General features: G+C 42.6%; 1 long non-coding RNA gene across 2 annotated transcripts in view; it reads right to left on the reverse strand.

Annotated features, from left to right (window-relative positions):
• Nucleotides 1–1723: 1723 nt before the first annotated feature.
• LOC109286303 (uncharacterized) overlaps nt 1724–21366 on the reverse strand; it is a 323714-nt gene continuing 304071 nt past the window's right edge. The window contains exons 10-11 of one of the 2 annotated variants that reach the window (XR_009459861.1): nt 5147–5751; nt 1724–3338 (exon numbers count right to left, since the gene is read on the reverse strand). This is a non-coding gene — a long non-coding RNA (uncharacterized LOC109286303). Of the gene's footprint in view, nt 5752–21366 lie in introns of both variants that reach the window. The other variant, XR_009459862.1, reaches the window with a different exon arrangement.

Below are 21366 nucleotides of genomic sequence, written 5' to 3' on the forward strand. Positions count from 1 at the left end.
AAGGAGAGGGAATAGTATGCAAAAAAGAAAAAGTGGCCAGGAGTGTGTCAGTGTGGTCGATGATTATAGGGTAAGCCAATTTCAGAAAAAATAATAGCCACAGCCTAAATTCTCTGGTGAGGATGCCATTTTGAGCATGAGGAGGTGGATGGGGAACAAAGAAGTTGGATAGCTCCCTTAATTCACATCTATCTAAAATCCAAAATAGATCCAAAATAGTGACAACCACTAGATACCTAAAATATGAGGGTTGTGATTTTTTTTTCCTGTTTTTAAATCTTTCTATATAGTTGCACTCAAAGTGCCTTCCAGCAGGTGCAAGCTTGGGACTACTGCAGACTCGTCTGGTCTCCCAAAGCCTAGAGCAGGGGGGAGCCCAGGCTCCAAGGACTCTGCCAAGCCTTTCATTCTCTCATCTTCGCTGGTACTTTGCAGTCCTGATTAAGGAGCTAGCATTCGGGTTCCACTCTTGAGAGAAGGACTGTGCCTCTTGTTGGGAAGACTAAGTATAACTCAAACTTCCTTTTTAGTGAAGGGATTTACTGAGGCAAGGCCACCCAGGCAGAGGTTCTTCACAACCCTCTAAGGTGTAAAGCTATTCCTTTGTCTCCAACCCAGCCCACGTAGTTCAGAACACCCACAAAAGGTACTCAGCTTTTCCCTTTACATTCTTTCTAGGCCCAGAGTCCTGGAGTGCATCAACTGGTCTCTGACTCTTTAGCTGGACTGCTTGCAAAGACATGACAACCCTCTGTTCACATTGCCATCTCCATTGTTATATGCTCATCTTCCCCCCAGCTGCCTGGATGTGAACAATCTCACCTTTGTTGATATGTCAACAAAGCTATTCAAGACTCTGGGGGATGCTATAGGTCCATCGTCTACTCCCACACATAGACAGCCCTGGCATGTTGCAGGGATTCTATTAACCTATCTTTCCCTGCATGCTATGTTACAGGTAACTGGAGTCATGCAATATTATAACATGAACACATGATTAACACCATAAATTCCATAGCTCATCACAGTTACATAGCTTGATATATACTGGAAGAGCTCCCCTTCCCAGCAAAGCTGGGTGTCCATTTGTGTTTTGGATACATTGTCAAGCTCTAGCATGGCAAAAAATTACCTGTTCCTCAGAGCCCTGGTTGGGTCTGGAGGTCATGGTCTTTTTGGTGTCCCTGTTGCTGCCCATAAAATACTGGAGTTTGGTGGTAACCACATTGGCAAAAATCCAGTTCAGCTCCAGAGAATAGGAGCAGGTACTGGAAGCGTTGGCAGAGGTATGGCTCCTGTCATTATTATTTTTTAATAATTCTTCTGAAGCTCCTGTTCTTTGTCATAGAATTGGAACCTGTCCTAGGAATGACCTCTCTCTGTCACTTGCTCAGTATATGCACATATATCTTGGCATTCCTGTGGTTGCTGTTAAGCAAGGACTGGATGGTACCCTCTTTTCAGATGCCAGGGGAATCCAGGATTTCTGCAGGGATCCATGTGAATGCACATGACATGGCTACAATAATGTTGAGAAGGGTATATGATTCCATAAAATGGAGACATCTTGACTATAGGGGAGCATTTAAACAACTATGTGACATTCAGTCAACAGTTCCTTAGAAAAGCAAAGTGTTCAGAGGCAAACAGACAAGTCAGTTTAGATATGAATCCATGCAGTTTAGGAGAACAGAGGGACTTCCAGAGGTAGGAAAATTAATTAGTCTGCCCACATGAAACTTTTCCAGGACTAATTTATTCTGAAATGAATTGAATCCATTTGAAAGATGGATTTTCCAATTTGCAAGAACTAGCCAGGTAATTAAGAAAAAGAAGTGGATTGTATAAAAACAAGTTGTTTTAAGATGAACACCCTGCCCTGCCCCACTATGTAAAATATCAATTCCCTGTGTGAACAAATCTCATATAATAATTTTCATTTCAGAAGAAACCTTTAATCACTCAGTTCAATTGCATAATGGGTATACAAACAGCTCTTCATAATAGACATATGAGTGACAACTGTAATACCCTGTCATGCTGTTAAGAACTGTCTTTTCCTGTTAAATGGATCCTACATCTCCAGCCCAGTATCTCTGCTTTCAGTAACACAGTCATACAGATTATAATGGTTGGTCAAGACCATCATGCTATTGCATTCTTCCAAAAGAAAGTTGATTTGATTCTGGCAGAAAATATAAATTGAGAACACAAGGACAGTTCTTATAGTAATAAATTAGATACAGTAATAGGGCCTTTTATGTCAGTTATGTGCATTTAAAGATTTGGTTTCACAGTGCTCCTTTCTGTATTCTATAGAAAGAAAACTAGATCCTGTAGACTTTCTGCTCTTGTATGCAGAGTCCACCTACAGTAGTCAAAATCATTATTCATTTGTGCACGTACAGGCCTTTTCCCTCAGCCCACTTACAAGTTATTGACATTTAAAACTGCCATTTTCAGCAGAAAGGTACTTGCCTGGGTTCAGTAAATGCTCATAACTCTAAATGTAATGCACCTGGAGGACAGAATTGTAGTGTTTTTAATAAGCACTAATGAAAACCATGACACTTTCAGCACACTATGAGAAGGGCATTTGTTGGAAGCTTAACTAGGTTGATACAGCACTGAAATGACCTTTTCACTACTGCTTGGTGCTGCATCAGTGATGCCAATTAACAGAAATAGGGAATATATTGGGATACTAGCCAATTGCCCATCAAGAATGTCCAAATGCTTCTTCACACTCTGATTGGCTGTTTGTCAGCCAATCAGAGCATGAATAAAGCATTATGGACAAACAGATTAAGGCTTTTATAATATTTGATATATTCTGAAATGGAATTCAGAGCCCATCTTTCCTCTTCTTAGAGGTTTAAGGCCTGATAATTTTTCCAGCTAAACCTCCCAGCAAAAATTTGACTGTATCCATACGTACAGCTCCCCCTTGTTCTGCCAGCAGAGCAATGTCTGCTGTGTGAGCAACAGAAGGACTCTCCACCTAAACAAAGCTGCAGACTGCGTGTACAGACATGTCCACACTTCTTGTTAGCAGATCTGGCCCTTGCAGGCACACTGGTTGTATTGGAGCCACGTGCAACCACCGGAAGCTGTGTGGGTGGGAACACACTTTGCCAGCTTCCCTGTGGCAGTAGTTATTTGCTGTCAAATCTTGTAATACACACAGGCTCCAAGTCAGTGCCAGGTGAGGCAGTGGCTGCAGATTACCATAATATGAAGGCTGTGATGGTTTGTATGAAGTGTGCTGGGTAACCTCAGAGGAGTTTTGAGGGAACAGATATTCCCACCACACTGATCGCTGCCCTTGTTGGTTGTCACTGGAAAAGAGACAAAGAATGGGATGAGCCCAGAATTAAATCATTTCTTTACTCTGGACAAATCTCTCTCTTGAATGAGGCTGAAGCATATTGGCAGGGATTGCTTTTTCTGCTGCTGTCTGTGCTGGACCTGTTCAATATGAAAGATAATTTGTTTTCAGCAGCTCAATACATGTCAACAACTGCATGTTACAAGCCCTAAATTTACTTTATCACCATATGCAGTTGTGCAAAGTGTGTAGAAGTCAGCATTTTCAAAGCTGTTTATATTGCCTTTCTGCATTGGAAAGTGACTGTATAAAAATAGTAACTTCCTTACTCAAGAGGACTTGCTTCCATCAGGCATAATTATTTTATTTCTTATGCCAGCCTTACACTACAATAATGTTCATCTACTGTTTTAGGGTGAGTCCACACAGCAAAATGAAGCTGTCACTGTGGCATGTGTTTGCATAGCTCACTGGTATCAAAGATCCACACTGCAGGCCAGATCCAGCCCTTGAAGTTGTTTCACTGAGCCCACAGGTCTCCTAAAGGGGCTTCAGATTCAGGCAATTTCCCAGCTATAGAGCCTCATTGGGAATACATATGGGGGAGAAGGGGGAGGACCACCACCGCTATTTGCCCCAGTGCCGCTGATCCTGCTGCTGGTCTGAATCTGCCCTATAAGGCTCTTCATGGTCCAGATATGGCCCACAAGAAACCCTGCAGTCCACATACAGTCTGGTCCAGGTAAGTTTGACACTACTGGCATAGCGGTACCAGCTAGTCTGGGCAATGGTAGCAGTGAAGACCTGGCCTTACAGGTTGAGCATTCATTATCAACCAGAGTACACATCCCCCAGGGAACCTGGGATGTGATGTTGGGGTCTATGTTGTTGCATCTTCACTGTTACTGTTACCCATGCTAGCTAAATTAAGCTGGTACTAGTATGCTAGCACATGCTATAATAATACCTTCATTTTACAGTGAACACATACCATTAGTCTGGTATAAGGGAAAAGGAAAAAAAAAAACAACCTGTGGGCATTGCTACTTTGATACTTTGTTGAGTTTTTGCTTGTTAGCCCCCAGAAACTCAACAAGTTTTGGGAGAATGGACAGGGTTCTGTTCTGCTTCATGCATCATATAAAGCTAGGGTAACAAAATGTAGCCTGTGGGCTGGGTCAAGCCCAGGGGGGTTGGGTTACTCAGCCCATGGGCCCCTCACAAGCTGGACCACCAACCTCTGCAGGCTGGATTTGGCTGCAGGGCTCATTGCCCTAGCTGCTGGAGCTCCTGCAGCAGTGGCAATATTACTGGCTGTTTTGGCACAGCATTGGGACCCATGGGTTAATGCTGCTTGCCTCCTTGGTCCCCCTTACCTGCCATCCAAATCAGGGTTTTTAGTGTCTTTTGGTGATAAAGAGTGGGAAGCAAGCAGTAACAGTGTTAACTTCCTAGGTTTCAATAGCTTCACTGAAAAAGCATCTGCTCACTGATCATCCCATTCACAGGAAGCCCTGCAATCCGGATGCAGCCTATGGGATTACATGACCTAGACACCACTAGTTTACCATTTTTAATGCAGATCTAAGATTGTATCCCTCCACTGGCTTCTCTGTTGGACCAAACATAACTCAGTGGCCTTCCCTTACAAGGCTCCTTAGATCCTAACTCCATCCTGATACTTATAACTTATACACTACCGAGCTCCTGACTCCTTGTCTCTGCTCTGACAGCAGTGTGGGGCTTCTTTTTTTTAACATAAACTTATGTGAAAAAATTATACATTTTATCTCGTTTTCATTGTAAACCATCCTGTACCTTTTTGGGGGAGGGTGGTATATAAATCCAGTAAATAAAATAATTGCCAGCTGTTATGATCATTAGTTCAATTTCCTTTCAGTTCCCCTTTGTGCCTCCTCTCATACTATCCTCTTCAGGCTGGGAAGTGTTTTCAGTAAAGATTTGCCAAGCCAAGAACAAGGCCATGGAGGAAGACTTACCTAAAGAGAAAGACAAATGGAGCTGGCAGGAGGCCATGCCAAGGGGGAAGCGTGGCAGGAGCAAAGCCACAGCCAGGAAAAATGCTGCATTGGAAAAAGAAAAAAAAAGAGAGCAACCGGTCTGGGAGGAGCCGGGACCAGCTCCCGTGCCAGCATGGGCGTGTTTTATGGCAGCGTGCTGGTTCCGATTCGCTGGCTGGCCCCTTGAAAGGGGAATAAAAACCCCAATGGACAGTGGGCAGGAGGAACTGAAAGTAGGTTCTCTGGCAGACCCAGAGCAGAGCAAAGCCACACTGAGAGAAAGTTAGCAGCCCTAGGAAGGGGCCTTCGGAAATAACGTAAGCCCAAGTAAGCTAAAATACTCATCTGCAACAGAGCCATGGACTCCTGATGTTTTCGGAAAGGATTGGATCCACCAGGAACCTGAGGAGAGAAGAAGAGATGGCCATCTGAACCATGGCGAATACAAACCAGTGAGAGAGGAAACAGCGCCGGGAAGCAAGGTAAGTTGGGGTCAGGAAAGAGTCTGGGCCAGTCCCACTATGGCCTAAGCAAACCAGGATGAACTGACGTCTGAACGCATGTACCACAATTCGAAAGGCCAAGATAAGTATAACCATACTGAAACCAAACCCAGAAGATCGGAGTTCAACATCCTTGGTTGGCGTTAGGTGAGGTGTAGGGGAGGTGGAGCCCCAAACAGGAATATGAATGGGAAGATTGAAGGAGGGGACCAGGAAGAGTGGGACATATCATCTTCCTCCCAATTAAACAAATTTATTCCAGGAAGACATGGCAGGTGAGAACCCCCAAGAACCCTCCGGAATCTAATCCAGTAACAGGCTGTCCTTTCCCCAAACAATGGCAAAGTCTGAAAAACCCATACGGAGAAGACGCCATGGTGAATGGCATGGGAGATTACACTATCCATTAAAACTTTGCCAGGTTTATGACGCAGGAGCCTCTCGTAGTTTCAAACTCAAACTCATAATTTCAGGGCAAAACTCAGCAAAATATCAAATTGTATTCCAGATTTAAGCTTGCAAGACATTCAAAATTTGAGGAGTAGAATGTGGGGCCTGATCCTGTAATCAGTTACATTTATAAGGACTATTCCTGTGAGTACATGTGCTTCTGTATATAAATACTTGAAGGATCAGAAACATTCTTTCTTCTGGAGACCATAAACAGCTTCTAGGTACCTAAAACACTGTTCCAGTTTGCTACAATGTGGCCAGGGTTTTGAGTATATAACAAAACATACTTGGCCTAGTTTCTAGTTTGTTATGGTCTATGTTCAACTCTGCAAAAAGATCTCCCTGGGGTCTGAATATATATTTTTTCATACCAGAACGTGACACAAATAATGAGAGTAACCATATTTTTCTCATTTCAGCTTTTGTAACACAATCAAAAACCAGACAGGGAATGTGTGAGTTTTAGGATTTGCAATTTACAACTTGTTCATGAGAATTATAAATGGGATTGTGTTGTACTAAATTTAGTTAAGGTGTGGGGTAAATGAAAATGAAATGATCGGAGAAACTATTCCAGTCTCAAATCCTAATTTATTGAACACATAAGCAATACCAATTTTTAAGCAAGGCTTGAAATATAACACCTAACTTCTAAGCAAGTCCTAACAGTCAATATAGATATTTTTATGTGAGCCTTCTGATGGATACAGTGATTTCAGCTGGCCAGGTGTCCGTCATGGCACTAGGGTTCGAATAGTTGTTGTCAGGGCCACCCAGAGGGTTTATGGGGCCTGGGGCGGGTGTGAGTTGGGGGCCCCACCACTGCCCCATACAAGGACCCGTGTGTGTGTACAAACCTGGGGGACCACATGCAAGAATTCTTGCATTCATGCATCACATGTGAGAATTCTCACATGCGGCTCCTCCTTCCCTTGCCCTGGGAAGTGGGAACAAGCAGGCTTTCTGCTTGTATGCCCTTTTCAAGAGCTTTATCAATGGCTGTTTTTCCACTAAGAGCATTTGCAAGATCTTTCCACTGTAAATAATGTTGAAGATGACCAGAATTGGTCTCATGACTCTTCACTTCGTCATACAGTTTTCTTCAGTTATCATTCATACCCCCATGGCAGAATCTGGAATGGTACAGGTCTTGATTTTTGTTCTGGTCTTGGAAGAGACAGCATGGAAAACAGAACAGGCCAGTTGCCTTGTGGCTCCAAATGAGTCCTTTTTCACACTCTCGTCATTGGACAGATTCTTGCAGAAAACATATATGGAATGACCATTTGAAGGAATCATGTGGGAAGCTTGCAAGTTTGGGTGGTGGGCCCTTGGACACAATTAGATCCCTTTGCAACCTATCGAGATGCCCCCAGGTGGCTGGGTCTTTAGAGAACATTTCCTGGTGAAGTTCAGGTGCAGATCTGGAAACCAGATCAATTGTATTGTTTTTCTCATTTGATGCTATGTCTCCTTCAGCTTGCACCACTAAACTTGACTAATTTTCACATTCTCCTGCTAAGTCACTGCTTGTTTCCTTTGTGACGTTTTCATGATCAGAATATTCTTCATCCCCTGCAAGTGATGTGCCACCTGCATCACCTGTTCTACTTCCAACTTCCTTATTTCCTTTCACCACGCATCCAAACTGATGCAGTGTCTGCTTCCCCTTTTCATCCCGAGCTTTTTTCTCCCTTGTCTCCTTTCTTTTTGATGCCCCAGATTGATAGGTGCGGTTCATTTTTTCTTACACAGGGATAAGAATAGCGTATGTCTCCTGAGCACCTCCAAATCCCCAACCCCTTCTGGCAGAGCTGCTCTCTCCTACCAGTTTCCTGGCGCCCGGCTCAGTCTCACAGGTCTTCTGGTTGTGGCCTGCTGGCTGGCCACCTCCACTACTCAGGAAGGAACAAAGGCCTGGCCTCACACCACTCCTAGGCCTTTCCCCTGTGGTAACTGCCACAGAAAATTACTCTCCAGTGGGACCTTACCTGGAAATCTTAGCTGGTGCTCATGTAATCCCCATAAACCGGGTTGTACTTGCGGGTGTGGCAGAGGATAAGCAGGCCCTGCCCCCGCTTAAGGAAAAAGAAAGTAACTGCAGAGAGAGTAGACAGAGGAAGGAGGATTGTCTTTGTGCTGTTGCTGGAGAATAAACTTGTATATTTAGCCTTTAACCCCTTGATTAAGGCACTGTGAGACTGTTCATATTCTTATGGGCCTTAATAAGCAACCACTGCTGTTTGAAGGACCAGAAGAGAGCAAGTCATCTTTGCAATACTGAAAGCAAGATTTGCAGTTTGGAGCACAGGCTTCTTCAATCAAGGACTTAAATATTTTAGAGTTATCTGGATACGTTGCATTTAAGTACGTTTTGAAGTGGGGAAATATGTGAACCTGAATATGTGTTATGTTTAATGTTGTTATTTTCCTTGGCAAATCTAAAGAAAACAATATATATCATTTTAATTATTATATTCTTGCAAATTTCTGACTTTGGCCCTTAAGAACCCACAGAGCTGACATTCACTCATGAGGTGAACTCTTTCACCTAGAGGTCTTCCTGTGACAACAGGCCGGCTCTGCCACAGATCCTGCCTTAAACCTTCCCTGTTCCTCCTCTCATCACAACAGACTCGGTAACCAGGGCTACTTGGCCTACGCCCTACGCTAGGCCAATCATAAGCCTGCCTGATCAGCCTCATCTCTATTGCTGCCCAGATATAAAGAAAGATGTTACCTTACCATGATTGGTTTAGACTCCCCCTAGGACATCAATGCAACAATCACTTAAGCCTCAAATTAGTACCTGTTTCACACACAACGATGCATAATATTTATTTCATGGTTGGGGATGGGTCCCATAATGTCACAATATGTTGAGAATGATTCAATGTCATCTTACACTCTAATACACCAATTTCCTCTTTTTTATGAAAACAAAATACCAAGAATTATGGTGAGCGATGTTGCAGGGCAGGAGCCAACGGTACACACAGGAGCTGAGGCAGGGAGCCCTTGCTTTGCAGGGGCCTGGGGCAAATTGCCCCAGTTGTCCCCGCCCCCCCAGCAGTCCTGGTTGTTGTTTCTTTTTCTGTATATTGCTTTTCCCCACATTTAAGATTTTCTTAGGTTTTTATATATTTTTCCCCACTTCTCTTCTGTATGTCCCATATACGGTTATGTCATGCAGTGGTCATCTTCCTGTCAGGCTGCATCCTGTTATCTCAGACAGCTAAACTGCATTCTCTTTTAACTTTCTTGCTGACATGGATTATAAAGAAGTGACCTAAACTGTGATCTACTTGCTTTGCTTTTAGTTAGGGGTGCTAATTATGTCAAGGCACAAAATGATGCTGCTTATGCTAAGCATTTTGCTAAGGCAGCTTTCAGGCCTACACTTGAGTCAAAACTTCAGAGTCAAAATCCCCAGAAACTGAACCTGGATCTGAATCTGAATTCTGTGCCTGTATGGTACACCAAATAAAAGGTCTATTAATCTCAAACTTTGAAATGTTCAAACCCCCTTTCCCCCTCCCCATCCCCTCAATTCCTGGCCTGCAGTGATCAGTTACATAGAGAAAGTCAGCTGTAACAATCCTACAGACCTCAGTTAGATCAAGATTTGGACCCTACAGAAGGGAAATACTAGTAACCTCACACTTGGTATTATCCATTTCAATCTAAATCAATAGATTCTTCAAAGCTAAGGAATAGTAAAATACATTTTGATTTTTACTTTATTTTTAAAATAAAACTATTTCAGCCAACTGAAGAGCAATAAAGAATCATCTTTTCGATAAAAAGATCCTTTATAAACATTGTCTTGTACATCATTAATTATCATAACAATGACATCCTGTCCACAATATTGTTAATGCTATAAAATAATCTCTGTAAGGTGCATATTTGAGTACAAGTGGCTTCCAAGCTAGACAGATAACTGGTTAATTATAATTTACTCTATGATAAGAACATCAAATAGGACAAGTATATTTAGTGATATCTTGGGCTTGCATTTTACATGCAAGCTCAATGACCAAGTGCCATCTGGTGGTCAAAACTCATAACGCTTTGTCTGTTTCACACACCCACCTGACAAATGGATATTTTTCCTTTGTTTCTGATCTAGTGCTCAGATACTTAGATTTCTCAATAGTTGGGCCACGTCCTCTCAAGCAGGGGCATGTGGTTGCTCTGGGGAAAAAAGAAGCGGCACAAATTCATGCTGCTGCTTTTTGTCCTGGTGCACACCCTTGCATATAGGCTTAGCACATGGAAAATGCACTTGGGCTGGCCCCAGCAGCCTTATATGGGGTCCTGGGGGCCTCCCAGGGCTCCATCAGCAGCGAGCACACAATTATGCAGTGTGGAGAACGCCTCCATGTGAGGTGTGTGTGGTTTGTGGTGTCGCAGACATGTTTGTGGCACTGCAAACCACACATGCACACTCATCTGGACTCGTCCTACTGGCTTTTTAAACTAGCCTTTTGTTACTGGGGAAAGTCTCTTTGTGAGTAGGGAGTTTGCAAGGCTTTTCACTCCTGCTGGAAAAAGGACTGCAGGGACTTCTTTCAGGATTCTTGAGTTATTCAGTGTATTTAAGGTCAGCCCAAGCCCTTGCCTATTATTTTTTTAACCATGATCACCCTAACAGTCATGTAGGAGAATGACTACAGCTGCAGGATATGATTCATTCTGGTGGGGAGTTGTGGAAGAGTAAAGTTGTTGACAATTAAGAGTAGAGCAGTGGTGAATAGTTAAAAAATTCTCTCTGAGGGTCCGTCTCCACCAATGTAGTTCTGCCATTGCTAGTTACAAAAGTGGTTTACATTATTAAACCTTTTCCTGTAAGGATTTTGCAGGAATCTGATTTTTTTGCTGGATAGGTGGTACAGTACAGCTAGTGTCTGTCACTTTCAGGACTTTTATAAAGTGCAAAATGGTTTTTCAGGGATTGGAGTAATGGGGAGTATATCACACCTAGGCACCTAATTCCACTTACTCATGTAATAGATGGAACAGGATCTGATGCTTTATGGTCATTAGGGCCCTTGATATATACAATATCTGCAAATGCCCTTGCTCTTATGAATCTTTTCAACATAGGAAGCAGAGAAACTTAATTTCATTTTAAAATGAAATTATTTCAACCAACTTAAGAACAATAAAGAATATTTTTTTCAGTGAAAAGATCCTTTAGCTCATATAAACATCCTGCTTATTGTACAAAGCTGATTATTCTAATAATTCAGTGCAGTCCCTGCTATTGCTGATTCTGTTAATCTGTCTTTATAATGGAGTTGGATAATTTGAGAGCTGCTGAATTAGGTAGATAACTTCTTACTATTACTAATAATAAATCTTAATAACTACAGCTCACTGATAGGAGTTGGGGCCTGGGCTTGCCACAGTGGACCAGCAGTCCCTCTAGCCCACCCTCCTGTGAATGGCTAATATTGAAAGCTTCAGAGGAAGGCCCAAGAATTCTTTATGGACTAAGCTACCCTAAAAGGAAGTTTCAGCCTAACTTCTTACTGATAAGCATTGGCCTTAAAGATAAATAAAAAAAAACAAAACCAAGAACAATCCCATTTTAAGCATTTCCACCTGTGCCAGAGCTTCTGCTTGCTGAGATTAATTTTTAATACAGTTACTAATTCTACTCAAGTTCAGCTATCCAAACTCCAGCTACCTAGAAACCTAAAGCAAGATACGATCTAGAACTTTGTCATTAAAACTTTGAACAGGGGAAAAAAACCAAGGACAAGTGAAATGGAGCATACAGTTAGTTCTTCAAGATTTGTCATGCCCCTGTCTTTGGCATAATGAGAGGAATTCATGCATGCACAAAGAATAAAAGTTTGCCATGAACACACAGAAGGCCAAATGTACTGTTCCATATAAAATGGCAACAAATCTATTTCAGTATTAAATACAAATATTTGGACAGGTTGAATACATGTGAGATAATTTCTCAGCTTCAAAAGAGCTTTTGGTTCCAATGATAAATTAAAAAAATGAATGTTGAGCTGTTAGAGTCCATTGTATCCAGGATATGTATTCATACAATAATTTAATATGGTTTATTGTTCTGATGATTATTGAAGGATAGCAACTATTGTATTGTATTAGCAATCATAATTGGATTACAAGCCAGATGCAGTTAACAACCATTGTAACATTTAGAACAAGGAGACAGAACATCATACTGATTATAGTTAGAGGACTCTGTAAGTTGTGCTGGAAGTGCCCTCTGCAGTGGCTTCTTTAATGTTTTTCATTTCACTGCTTGCCCCCACCTTCTCTGCCGGATTAGTGGATGTTTTAAATATTCCATGATTTTCACTTTCCTGGCAATCAGTGGCAAATAACGCGGTTGGCAAGGCCCCTCCACCAATCTGGGGTAGGTGGCAAGTGGCGAAATTAAAAACATTAAAGAAGCCACTACAGGGCACACTTTTGGCATGATTTACGGAGCTCCCTAATTATAGTTTATGTATTATTCATAATGTAGTCTAGGCCTCAGTGATCTAAAAACTATCAGGAATATTTTATTATCTCATTGCGTGGCCCCTTTTATGTCCTAAAATGAATAGCCCTGCTCTAACCATCCCTATAAAACATTTTTTTGTATTTGTTAATCCCATTAACAAGAGATGGGGAAAAAAAATAAAGTTTTTCATGTTTCTTTTGTGGTTGGATAGCTGGAAGCTTCAGAGATCCTTAAAGGTATCCACAGGAAAGCTACGCTATATTTTATGGCCATATCAGTTTCCCCAGATTGCCCCGCTCACGGGGCAAATTCTAGGATAACTAACTAAAGGTGGTCATTCAGTTTTCTCTTCTCTTCTGAACTATCAATAACAATTACAAAGGATAACCACTGACAGCCATTGTTTCTAAGTTGTGATCATTTTTCCAATGGGACCTGAATTGAGATCACCTAGCCATTTCACATAGACCATGAAATAGCAGCAGCTTTCAAGGATATAGGTTGGATTTGAACTAGCAACCCAGGCAGTGACCCCTTCTGTAGTTTGTTACCAATTCCCTGCATCCTCCAGATCCAAATGTACAATGTACTTTTGTGGCTGTCAAGCCAGGTCATAGGCAGTTAGGTCTGAAGAAGCACCCAAAGTTCAAGGGGAGCATGCCGAATCAGAGTGTAAGGAAGAGAGAAGCCAGAAGATCTATTGCCCAGACACTTCCTCTTTTGTATCAGAGGTTTATATGGGGCGAGGGGCCAGCTGACCCTGCCTGGCCATTTCAGTGCCAGGGACTGTGTGTGGCTAGGTTCAGCTAGAGGGTTCTGGCCACTTTTGTCCATCCCAATGCTCTGCTCCTGCAGGAGACCTGGGTAAGTGGATATGGCAGGCAGGCAGGCTGAGGCCTCAGGCTCAAGGCCACACCCTGACAGTGGTTAATTTAGGTTTGTCTCTTAAAATGGGAAAAATGACCCCTAATATTCCCATAAATACCTAATCAGATCTCTGAGATAATTGGTAGTGGAAAGCATGGAATATGAAATAAAATAATATGTCCTAAGATCCTTACTCAGGCAAAACTCTTGTTCCTGAAATGAGGAGTTTAGATTGAGTGCAAGAGCCTCAGGTTTGGATCTAATGAGATTTTTTTTTTTACAGGTTTTAGCAGCATAGAAAGGGACGATGCTTAAAATTGCATGTCTGAGTAACAATGCATAGTTCTAGGTAAACGTCTTTCAACTTGCTTGAAATGCAAAAATCTAGAACTCTTGGTTCAGAAATGATACGTTTTATTAGACCAACTAGGAAATTGCAAAAAAAAAAAATCTTTTTCTGCAAGCTAAAGATGCACTGATACATTGGTCCGATATTGGATCAGTACCAATATAAAGAAAATTGGCTGTATTGGGTTGGCCCGATGCAGCCAATAATTTAGCCGATAAATACCCATGCATGCATGGGAGGAGCACAGCCCGGCAGTGTGGAGAGCTGTGTGCAGCTGTTAAGTCCATTGTGGTGGAAGGGGAGGGGAGAGGGAAGGGGCATGGGGGGGCAGATCAATGCTCCCCACAGTGAGGCAGGGAAGGGACAGAGGCAGGGGCAGGCACTGCCCAGCTGGGGTAGGGTAGGGCACAGGATGGAGGCATGGCTCATGGAGCAGGGGCTTCTACCACTGTGCACACCCTGGGAGGGCATGGGGGGGTGCCCCTGGATCTGCGTGAGGTGGGGTGGGTGGGCTGGAGCTATGGGCTGGAGCTGGGGCTGCACTGGGCTCTTCTCGGCGGGGCTATAAAGGGGGCTGTAGCCACCCCAAATTTTGCCATAGCCTCACTCCCAGAGCTGCCACCGCACACCTGGTACAGCCCTGGCTCTTCCCAGTGCGTGGGGGGAGGCGGGGGTTGAGGTGGAAAGAGCCACCCATAGCCACCTGCCCAAAGCTGCCCACCCATAGCTGCCTGCCCTGAGTCCAGCCTCCACTGAGAAGAGCCCAGTGTAGCCCCAGCTCCAGCTGGCAGCTGCAGCCTGCCTGCCCCACCCCACACAGATCCGAGGGCTACGTGCCCATCCCTGCCCTCACAGGGTGCACGCAGCAATGGAAGCCGCTGCTGCCCCCCCCCCCCGCATCACCCCAATGAGCCACGGCTCCGTCCCATGCCCCTCTCAGCCCCTGCCCCAGCTCCTCCCTCCCCGCAGGGGGCATTGATCTGCCCCCCTCATGCTCCTTCCCTCCCCCCTCCCCTTCCACCACAACAGACTTACCAGCTCTATGCAGCTCTCCATGCTGTATCAGAAATCAGACTGGTATCAGCCAATACGTCTCCTTAAAAATTGGCTATCAGTATCGGCCCCCAATATCACTATCAGTGCACCCCTACTGCAAGCTTTTGGGGTCAAATGCCCTTCATCAGGCTCTTGGAAAATTAAAGATGGTAAAAAGTCCCCATAGGTAGGACATACTTTTCATTTCGCACAGAGGGAACTGGAGATGGAAAATCTGTCCCTCTGGGTCCATGAGATTGTCTCTGTGAATTGTTCTGAGTTGCTCTTTGTTGTGTAGATCAGGTAGTATTCCTTCCCTGGAGCTGTCAGATGGCAAACAGGGAGGGGGAAGTTAAAAAAAAATCTGTCTTGTTGTTCTGCCATGAAGTCTAAAATCCAAAATTGGCTAAATTTTGGCGTTTTCCATGTTTAAGGGATGTATTTGGTAGCCGTGTAACTCCCTCTGCAAAATTTTAGCTGAATTTTAGCTGATTTTGAATATTAAACTTCATGGGAGAACAACAAGAAAGATTTTTAAACGTCCCTGCTTGCCATCTGACACCTCCAAGGAAGGAATCCTGCCTGATCTACACAACAAAGAGCAACTCAGAACAACTCGCAGAGACACTCTCATGGACCCAGAGGGACAGATTTTCCACCTTCAGCTCCCTCTGTGCAAAAATAAAGTTTATTTCCTACCTATGGGGACTTGTTACCATCTTTAATTTTTCCAAAGCCTGATGAAGGGCATTTGAGTCCAAAAGCTTGCAGAAAAGATTTTTTTTTTTTTTTTTTGCAATTTCCTAGTTGGTCTAATAAAAGGTATCATTTCTGAACCAAGAGTTCTAGATTTTTGCATTTCTTTTTTGTCTCAGACTGACACAGCTACCAAATACATCCCTGCAACTGCTTGTTACTGTCTGCTTGCTGTAACTGTACCTGTACTGTAAAAAGGAAGTCAAGCCAGCCTTGTTTCCTTTCCCATGTACCTCCAGATTGTTAAGTGCAGCTGGTCTACTGCAGAGGCTACATACAGCTATTATTTGTCTTCTATTATGCCCTTTTCCATGGATTGTGGTCAGGGAGATGAAGCTCCTGGTGGACCTCCTCCATTCCAGTCATTGTTTTATAGACTCATCACCATATCTCTTCTCTACAGGAACAAGCCTGAGTAGTTTTGATCCCGTTAACAGAGATTCACCAGCCCTCACACGATGCAGTTATGCCAGTGTCAGATCTGAATAAACACTACAAGAATGAGGCATATAATATTTACTTTTTCTTTCTTTACCTTGCTACTTTCTCCATAGGGTTGAAAAAATGATCTCTGAAACAGCATGTGCCTTGCACTGCACCAAAACATGTGTAGGAGCTTGCTAAGACTTTATAGATGCAGTTGAGATTTCTGTTTTGTTTCACACGAAAAGATCTGAAGTTGAACTCTAATGTAGGTTACTAGGGGTAAAATCCGGTTAACCTAAAAAGAATGTGACAGGCAAATCCCAAAGTATTAGGTTTTGCTCCATTTTTCATTTTTTTGTATAGAGTTATAAAGCTTTCTCTGTGGTACATATTAGACCCACTTCCTGTTAGTGCTAACACCAGAGTTTCAAAGTGCCATACTTACTGTATTAAATGTCCAGGTTAAACTGAATGTATTTTAACTCATCTACATAAACATATTTTGAAACTTTGTTACATTATGCTTTTTTACATATGCCAGTACTGTCAGAGTAGGCTGACACAATTATAAGCACCCTCTAATGAAGGTGGTCCAAAGCCTAGAGGACAATAGGATAAATTCTAGCACCAGAGAATGCTGTGGGCTTGGTCTTCTGCTTGTTCACCTCTAATAAGTTTGCTCACCCGATCACAAGAGGCAAGGAAAGACCCTTTTAAAATATGCATGGCTGCCCTTCTGATGTGACATGGGGCTGGACTACCTAAGGTTTTCCCTTGGACAGCCCAGGAATTTGGGGTCTTCGTTCTGAGTCCAGCTGAACACATGACCCAGATGCCCGATGTCTGGGAATTGGACCTTCCAGTAGAAGAGACTGGTTTCCAAAACAACATAGGATCACTTTAGCAAAAGGTGGCAAACCTAGGAGAACAGCTGTTGTAGGCAGGTGCCAGTCTGTGTGTAGTGCCCTACAAGCGGATATAGCTAGTAGTGGAGGCTGAGTGGGGAATTCACTCATTTCAAGGGGGTTTCCAATGAGCAGACCCAGTCTGGTTCCAACTCTCACCTCCTGACTTGCATTGCACATACAGTAGGACCATTTTCAGCTTGGAAGTCAGGAAATTACTTAAGCAAAAGGTGGCAACCCTAGGAATATCTTATCTGAATTCCAGCTTTCATTGACAGGAAGTCTTTATATACATTTCCATTGAAAACTGTGATGGAAGAAATGGAAATCTGGCCTGGAGTTATACAGGCCTTAGAGATTTTCACAATACCAACCTGTTTTGAAGGGAGACAAGACTACTGTCCTTAGATGCTCTTGTAACAAAACTCTGATTTCACTTCCAGACCTGAATCTCTTGTAATTATTGTTATTAATAGACTCCTATTTCTTTTTGGCTCCTCTGAGACTGGATGAATTATCCGCACAGGAGAATGAAAAAATCAGAGGGACAGATTTCCAGCTTCAGCTTCCTCCATGCAAAAATGAAGCTTATTTCCTACATATGGGGACTTTTTACCATCTTGAACTTTCCCTGAGCCTGATGAAGGGAGTGTGAGCTCGAAAGCCTGTAGAAAAATATAATTTTTTTTGCAATTTCTCAGTTGGTCTAATAAAACATATAATCTCTGAACCAAGAGTTCTAGGTTTTTGCATTTTTTCTTTTCTCAGACTAACAGGGCTACCAAATACATCCCTGTACCTGAGAGGCATTTAGGGGACTTTCCTATGTCCATAAGAAGCCAAATAGGTAATTTTTTTTTTCATTCTAGACTACTAGAGAGTTTTATGTAAAAAGATAGCAATATTGCATGTATGTGTGCTGTCAGTTTTACTGGTTTGCTACTTATTATTCTCCCCATAAGCGATGCTGACAGCATTTGATGAAGTGTGCTTCAGTTCATCAAAGCTTGTTATACATATATATGTCTACTTTGACTAGTCTGTAAGGTGCAAATCTGTCCTGCCATCATCTTGACATCAGACTGACACAGCTAACTATGTCTCTCTGCTCATAAAAAATGCCTCAGACAAACTTGCTTCTGAAATATTGCAATTAGCAGATGGTTGTATTGGACAGAAAAGAAGCAACTGTAGGGCAAAATTCATCTCTGATTTGCAGTGCAGCTAAGAGAGGATCATTTACCCACAGTTTTTGTCAATTGCCAATATCTTTATCAAACTGCAATTTATAGCGTAATAAGCCGAGAGGTGACTGACTTGAGTTAAAGATGGACACAAGTTACAAAATTCAGACTTGGATTTGAACCCTACAGAGAATAGATATGTAAATCTCTGGGTTTAATTCAGCCTGTTTTAAAGATAGGAGGCAAATATAAAATTAGAATAAGATTCACACTTAACAAAATACCCAATTTTGGAAGCTTTTGGATTTAAAGTGTTGCTTGGACTCCATCCTTTTTATATCAATAAGAACCCCTGCCCTGACACTTCATGCAGTTGGATTCTGTCTCCCTCTGTGTGTATACAGAGAGGCTCCCAAGAGATGTGATGCTATCACCTAGCTTGGAGGTCTTCAAGAAGAGGCTAGATAGTCACCTGGCTGGGGTCATCTGACCTCGGTCCTCTTTCCTGCCAGGGGCAGGGGTCGGACACGATGATCCATTGTGGTCCCTTCCGACTCTACAATCTATGAATCTATGAATTTATACGTGTATGTGTGTTCACATGTGTGCTCTGCATGGCAAACCAAGCATATGTGCATGTGTTGCTACTGTATGCTATTGATAACTCTACAAGTCCTGCAAAACATCTCCCACACCAGGTTTTTCTTGTTTTCCATCAATGTAATATAGAATCTGATGAAAGTTTACAAAACCAACCCAAATTCTACCCATTTTGTCCTTAATGTAGACTTGCTAATTATGGACCTGATCTAGACCCAGTGAAGGCCATGTGCAATCAGTTGCTACTGGCAGAATCACCACTTTCCCAGTAGAAACTATGAATGTACAAATGTTCCAGCTTTTTTCCTGTACAAAAAGGGGTGGCTCTAGGGAAAAAAATAACCCAACTCCAACCAGGTAGATGTCACTCCCAAGAGAGTTTTTCTTGGGAGAATGAATGTTTGTACACTTTCCCATGATTTAACTCCTCCTAGGGACCAGGCGGAATTGAGCTGTAGGGAAAGGCTCCCATGCCTTCTTGAGACTGGCGTCACTCTAGTCTGGAAAAGGTGTGGGGGAGCCTCTTCTACCTCTCCTACAGACTGGGAAGGGAGGGTAGAGTCCCAGGTTTGGAGGGGGCAGTGCTGTTAACCCCTGCTAAGGAAGTATGGTCTGTTTCTCACACCAGAGTCCCCCAGTGTGCGAAGGGGCCAGGGAGCTTTGCCCTGCTGATCTAATCCCCTTCCCACTCCTACTTCCTCCCGTCTCAGGGAATGGGAGGACTGGAGCAGCCTGTGTTTTCCCTAACCGGGGTCACCCTAGAGTCCACCTAGAATCTGTTAGAAATGAACACTTGTATGCAGCTGAAGACAATTGCAAAGCTTCTATTGATTTAAATGGTGCAGGACCAGGCCATGTGTGCATTTGCAATAATAAATACCTCCCCTTGAGCATCTTTTACTGCCTGACCAAAATGTGAATCATCATGAAAAGCTATCTCTGTCTGTTTTTTCCATTCATATATTTCTGGGAACTCTATCCTCCTCCTCCTCTTTCTCTCTGTCTGTTGAACTCTGATGTACAGACAAGACAGATGTGTGATAACTGCAAACAGGGGAAATTCTTTTTCAGCAGTCCTTCTTTGAAGTTTGGTTTCTTTTTTTCCTTGAAGACATTTTAATTAACAAAGAGTCATCATACGGCCTTCAAATGTACAAATCTGGAATTCGCTTTACCATTCGATAATATAGTTAATTCCTTGTTTGTGCCTGTGCTGACATATTACATGAGAAGGCTTGAGGTACTTTCAGTAAAATGGTAACATTAATCCCTTGCATCTTAATATATTGCTCTGAAAATTCAAATAGTCAATAGTTGTCGTAGGAGGCTATCCAAAGGTTAACCTGATAAATCTAAGATTATACTCATAAATAATCCAAACAATGACCAGCCACAGAAACAGATGGTGCTTCTGGAAAGGCCCAAAACATTTCCACTGTTAATTCAACATAAGGCTGCGTCTGTCAGGAGTTCTGCAGTCATATGGATTGGTGTGCATGCAGTGCCTTTAGAGATGGAATTTGTTACAATACTTTTGAAGAGTATTTAGGCAGAGACCAGATAGGAATCGTTCCTGGAAATGCTTGTCTGCATGCTTATCTTTAAGAATGTGAATAGTCTTCTTGAAGAACACAGGACAATTTATGTGGCAAAAGTTAAGCATGTACATCACTGTTTATAGGATCAGGATCATAGATGGCAATTGAACCTAGTCATCTGTAGTTTCTATTGCTTTTCTTTTACTTTTGTGGTGTCTACTTTTGTTTGTTTAATGACAACAGCCATTCCTACTTTAATTTATTTCCTGTGATATCTTCTCATTAAACACACATACACATGCAGAGTATGAGACTCTATTCTGATCTCACTGTTCTGCCAGTGTAACTTCTTTTACATTGATGGAATAAATCCCAATATAAGCAATAACAATCAACAGCATGGTGTTTAAAAATAACGAACTGGCTTAGATGAACTGTCTGGAGGAATTGCCTAAATAATTATGTTAAAACAATACAACCCTATCTTGCAGTCCCACGACAATACTCACATTACCATGGGAGGGTTACTTGAGGAACAACTGCAGGACCAAAGGAGAGGAAAACAGATATTAGACAATGGTGTCTTCCTTCTGCAGGCCTGCTCCCAGGTACCATCTTATGGTTGCTGGTTTTTTGTTTTGTTTTTTTTTTGGGGGGGGGGTACAGGTTTATTCACTTGGTGAGATCTTGCCAAAAACATTATTTATGGAAAAAGTTATTACATCATTATATTTTTAAAGAATTATGTGAAAGAAGTGCAGGATATGCTTTTTCCATGCATTTTGTTGGCTCCTGTGCTTTGTCAGTCTTTCAGGCTCTTCGGCAACTGGTTATTCTTCATTTCAATAGTAATGAAGTCTGCCATTCCAAAAGGAGCTGGAGTTATCCAAAATGCAGAACAAAGG

The sequence above is a fragment of the Alligator mississippiensis genome, chromosome 2 (assembly GCF_030867095.1).
Source record: "Alligator mississippiensis isolate rAllMis1 chromosome 2, rAllMis1, whole genome shotgun sequence".
Taxonomy (NCBI): Eukaryota; Metazoa; Chordata; order Crocodylia; family Alligatoridae; genus Alligator; species Alligator mississippiensis.